Here is a 6,367-nt window from a genome sequence, read left to right as displayed (position 1 = left end):
GACTGCAGTTCAATTACTCACTACCTACACACACATTGTTGTCACGTTGTGAGCGTCCTATTTATATACCAGAAAAAACATATATCTAGTAAATGCTAGGGCATTCACGAAGGAACAAGATACTTCCAGAAAATAGGCGGCGTGACAATAGTCACGTGACCCTCTGACGCAACAATATGTTACCAAGAAAACACTACCTTAGATGAATCGATGTTAGCTTTCATTTACGATATCATATATCACAAAATGATTTTACAAAACTTTCTTTATTAGATATTTTAGAATTTCTCCTACAACAGATATAAGACCAGCTAGACTATAATATCCAGGGCAACTCTTACCACCTTCTTTACAAGTAGGAGTAGCCTAAGCGACTCTTCAACACTTAGGAACTTGTCCATTGTCTAATGACTTACCAAACATGAAAGAGAGAGGCTCCAATATTGAATCTTTGACATTATTTAGAACCCCTGAGAAAGTTTTGTCTGGCCTTGATGTTTTATCTATTTGAAATCTCATAGTCTTCCTACTTACTACCAAGGGATTATCTATACGATTCAGTTAAACTCCAATATGTATTATAGAATCATCGAGGTCGGGATTATTGCTAACATTTTCTCTCCTAAAACCAGAAGAAAAGAAAATATTTAAACTCTCATCTATTTCATACTCTTCAATAAGAACCTTGACACCAGCATCCTTTAATGAGCCAATAACCATTTTAATATTTTGTTTACCTACCCTTGCTGTTATTTTAACATTATCAGCCGGCTGTTTCTCATAAACTCTTTCAGATTTAGTAATTTGTTGTTTTTTTAGCAAAATCCCTATACTTCTTATTGTTTTTTAAAATCTTTCAACATAATTAACAATTTAAATTTATCAAACTTATGACATTTATCCCTGATTTTCTCTTTTATTTGTTTAACACGCTAGTTAAGCTTCTTTTTTTCCTGTTATAATTTTCCTCTTTTTAGGAGCATGCCTTTCTTGAATTAAAAGCAACTTTTAACTGTTGTCCTAATTCAATAGTGATTTTGTCTCGTGGCCTCACATTTGGCTTTGTGAATATTAGGAACTAGAACTGTATTTTATTTTTTATCTAAAAATGTAGCAAGACATCAGGCCTAATTATATAATGATCACTCTTTCCCAAATGTATCTTTACTTTAGTTCTTACAGTCCAGGAAACTATCTTGCAGGTCTAAACAGCCTGACTGTTGTTCTCAGCATATCCTTGATAATCTTTCATTTGAGCCTTGGATCCTTCTAAGTAATTCTTTCCTGTATCCAGCAGGAGGGAGCACTCTCAAATGGATCACATATCTATTTTTGTCTTTAAATCTTTGAAAGGGTGCTTTAAGTTTTTTAATTAAGCAGCTTTCATAATTTATAGTTTCCAACATAATTTGATTCTTCATGCAGTATAACAAGTGAATGTTCCTTGGTAAACAACGAAACTGTCAACGTACTTTATAATTTCATAATATTTCTAATCTCGTTCCTCATTACAAGCAGCCAAAGGTTCAAATGTATTAGAGACTGGTGCCAGAATGTTAACTGGACATGCCTGTATAACCTTAACATTTTAATCCCCAAAGCAACCTTTACACGAACTCTATCGTTCCTTATCTTACTTCTTTGATTTATACTCTTAATTTGCTTTTTTCCCTCTCTAACAGCACAATCCTCTCAAAATCATTCTCTAACTTACGGACAAGTTTAGTGTGCTCTATCTTTCTGAGCTTCTTAAAATTTCCAATCAAGTCCCCAATTCTCTAACATAACCTAACACCTACAAAACTCAATAAATTCAACTACACTTATTCCTGAATTATTTCCAATCTAGCCACAAATAGCTATTTTACAGTTTGTAGATTAATCTAACACTAAATCCCCTAAGAACTAATACTGATACTGTCACTTCCTTGTACAGCAGCTATATTGTTGTTGTTGTAAAGCAAAAGCTATATAATGGGATATCTATGACCACTCGCGGGTATCTAAACCTTATTTTTAGCGTTATAAACCCAGAGACTTACCATTAAAGCACCAGGGGTGCAGCAACTACGATGTGCATCATGTCTCAATTTAAGTACAACTAATTGCTAAGTTAATTCACTCTTAGCAACTACCAAATAACAGAAAAAATTTAACTTTAGATAAATAAATTTTCTTGATTACTTAGCTAACACTCGCATTATTTTAATTTAATTACTATTAACGTCTGATCAAAACAGACTACCTAGAAAAATAAGAATTAAAATATTCCTAGTGGCTCAGTCCAATCCAATCCATGGTAATAATTTAGGTTTAAGATCTTTCAAGCCTCAAAGAAAACTTGGGTGCTGAAAGACAACTCCTACGTGTTTGTGTAGGGAAGCAGATTACGTACAAAGCTACACCAAGGGCTATCTGTGCTCTGCCCACCATGAGTATCGAAACCACGTTTCTAGCGTTGTAAGTCCGCAGACATAACGCTGTGCCACTGGGGGCCAACGATTTGTAAGCCTAATGAAATAACTTAATAAATACTATATGTTTCGACATAGCATTGGTCTGTCTTCTTCAGGTGTGATACATATCCAAAAAAATGTCTATATAGAAAACAAAAATGTCTCTAGGGACTATAGGTAACAGGATGTAACAACGAGGTGTTATCATGTGACGACAAAATATCGTGACAGAGGTATTACCTAAAGGAAGGTCAGAGGGATGGGGGGGGGGGGGGCTAAGTGAATAAAGTTTGCCATGTTTTGTTCATGTTACTAGGGCCATTGTCTCGGTATAAAGATAAAACACCTGTTTTCATAATTTCAATGCTTTTAAGAAAATATTTAAAGCTTGTAAATGGTAGATTGTAAATGTAAAGATGCATTCCAGTCCTTGAAGTGCAGTTTGGCAAATTATAGTGGTGGCTTAATCTCGTTAAACAGTCCGTTCGTACTTAATACAGACGCCAGAGGTAGCAGTTTCAGCATGGTTTGTCATAGGATAAGGACGGTATGGAGCAAGTAATCGTGTAAGCAAGTCATATGTTGACTATTTCTGAATGCTGATACTGTATAACAAAAAAGATCTGGTTGCAGTTGCAGTATTTGTTAAACGTTACTGCCGTGATACGTATGGTAGAGTTAACCATTCTAGTGGACCACACAATGGCTAATCAACTTCAAACAACAGACAGATATGATTTGGCATTAGATAAAGATGCTGCTGCCAGTAGTACAATTTCATTGCATAAGAATGCCCGGGTTGACAACATGGAAATGCCATGGGATTCATTCACTAGCCAGTGTTCATGTCCATTCATTGAATGTTCACATCCTGGACGCCATGCAACAGTCAAATCCATTACAATAATGTTGAAAAACCATGTAAGCAGTTACAATTCTGCATTTAGATGGATGCACAAAATGACCACTAAGGAATTTTGGACTTGGACCCTTTAAATTATGCAGCGAGGTAAAGTTCAACATACATAAAGTATAAAATGTAGTAGTGATGCCCACAGCAGTTACTTACAAGTGCAGAATAGCATGTTGTATCAGCATTATGAAATAATGAAGTGTGGTAGCTAACCTATGATTTAGATAGTAGTCCACAAAACTCTATGGCGGGAAATATTTCAGACTTTGTTTAATGCAAGTATTGGATGGTACCAGGTAATGCCTTGCACTGTTGCAAACATTCACAAGTGTTTTTCTGGCCAAATTCACGTGAGGACGTAGAGCAATGGTGTAGACGTTGTACCTCACACACTGTCTAGAGGATCCGCCATCCACATCAGGGGAAACTCCAGTAGAGAATTGTAGGCTCTCCGTTCAAAAGAATAATCCTAGAAATAGTTGGTTCTCTGCTCCAAACTGGAAAACATAATTGGTTTGTTCTGGTTATTATTAAGTACTTTACCAAATAGGCTGAAGCTTATCTGTTGACTGAGACATTATTGAAGTTCATTACTTATGCGTTGGCTGAACAATGGATATTAAATTTTGGAGCACCTGGAGAGATCCACATAGATCAATGAGCGAACTTCAATAGCTTACTGAGTTGTATCAAGTTATGGGTGTAGTGAAAATGCACAATTCATCAAATGATTCTCAGTTTGATGGTTTGGCTGAATTGGCAATGCAGACTATCAACTGTATACTTGTTAGCGTTATGAATTGACTAAGCTGATTAGAATAAGCACGTACTTCTGTTATGATGGCATATCATGCAACTGAGTGACAACTGCTTGGTTGTTTTCTGAATCTCCTGATGTTCAAATCAGAAGTAAAGCTTGATGCATAGTTATAATAGCAGAGATTATTAAATAAGACCCTATGTAAATTGCAATTGATGATGATTGGACACTCTGACAAGCCCATCTTATATGCCGAAATTTGCTTCGTAATCCTTGCTTTTGTGGCAAGTGTTGGCAATATTTATTTGTCTGTAGAAACTTCTTCAATAAATTTGCGAATTTCCGAGTAAATTGATGCAACTTTGCTCTTTGATATTGTGTCTGATTGTCTAGTGTAGTCTTAACTACAATCTTAAGCTCCTTGTAATGCTGATTTAACCATGGAAGTATTAGAGACCAATGTTGAACCCTATTCGGATGAGGAATCAGATATTGTAAATGCTGAACCATTTCCTGATGAGGAACAGAATTTTTTTTGCCAAATGTCAAGTTACTGAGAAATGAAACAATAAAAACATCATGTAACTGTAAGTACAACTTTTTTATAGTTTAATTTTTTTTTAGATTTTGACTTTGCATTAATATGCAAAAATTCCTCTGTTCACTATTGATTTGGAATTTATTTTATACAGAACAAAGTTACTTATTCTTCTGGTCCACAGATAACTAACAGTAATAATAGAATGCTCTTTGTCATTTGTAGTTTAATCTAATGATGTCTCAAACCAAAATCCAGTGAGACATCTATACATTCATCATTCGTTATATTATTTGTACATAACCATAACGTATTTCATACGGGCTCATTTGGTGTGATTGACCTTATAACCATAAAGTTACGGATGGCGTGTTACTAGGGGTGAGTCGCTAGGGTCATAGTTCAGGAAGTAGCGCCAGAGGTTGTGTTGGTTTGATCATCGCTCAGATAGTTCGCGAGCGAACTACCAGAAGGTTATATATATCAACATGTCATCAACTGTATAGTAACAATCAAATTGTTAAAATTAATAATTTTATTCTAATTTGAAAAACGTTGTATTTACAATTATCAGTACTGAGAAGTTTTTATCATAATTATGGATTGACATGGCCAGTTGGTTAGGGCGCTCGACTCGCAATCTGCGGGTCGTGGGTTCGAATCCCCATCCCACCAAACATGCTCGCCCTTTTAGCTGTGGAGGCATTATTATGTGACGGTTAATCCCAATATTTATTGGTAAAAGAGTAGCCAAAGAGTTGGTGGTGAGTAGTGATGACTAGCTGCCTTCCCTCTAGTCTTTCACTGCTAAATTAGGTATATTTCGTATTAACACAAACTGAAGCATGTATGGATTATAAAATACTGGGTTGCCACGATGAAATGAACTTTCATACAAGTCTGGTACGTTTCAGTTAGGGTACAATTCTTGTATACTTTCTACTGACTCTGCTACTGACCTTTGTTCATTAGTCATATGGCAGTCAATGACTTCAACTTCAGAATCAACCTGTTCTATTGTCATACAGCGTTTGAGCATTTTGAAGACAAGAACTAATATATTTCGTTTGATATCTAACAACACTGACTGTAAAAACTAAATGATTCTTCTAATATAAATATTGATTATTTGTCAGAGGATGTATCAAATAGTGATGTTACATCACACTATCATTGGAACAATAAGTACCATACTGGACGTTTTCAATATGGCTTGTTTGTTTGTAATTAAGCACAAAGCTACACAATGGGCTATCTGTGCTCTGCCCATCACGGGTATCGAAACCCGGATTCTAGCGTTGTAAGTCCGCAGACATACCGCTATGCCACTGGGGGGGCAAGATACAGAGACCCCCCCTTTAAAAATTCGTTCAACGTATGCTGAACGTGCGACTATTTTCTTGAGTTATGGGAATATCCAAAAGCATAGCAATAAGACTAATAACATTTCTTTACAAGTCTTTCTTTAGTGATCTTTTACTACAGGTTTAAAATAAGGAAAAACGTAGCAGTATCTGACTTTGCGACGAGACATTTTGCCCAATAAAAGAGTTCGTTCGGTCGACTGGAAATATAACAAAATGTAACACATTCGATGACGAGGAACCCACTTTGAGACTAATAATGGCTGGAGACGGCTTGAATGGGTAATGAAGAAAAACTTTAATATAACAGCAAATGTACAACGTTTCGACAAGGTT

Source organism: Limulus polyphemus, unplaced genomic scaffold, assembly GCF_000517525.1.
Source record: "Limulus polyphemus unplaced genomic scaffold, Limulus_polyphemus-2.1.2 Scaffold5787, whole genome shotgun sequence".
In the NCBI taxonomy this organism is placed as follows: domain Eukaryota; kingdom Metazoa; phylum Arthropoda; class Merostomata; order Xiphosura; family Limulidae; genus Limulus; species Limulus polyphemus.
Note: the sequence above shows the minus strand (reverse complement) of the source record.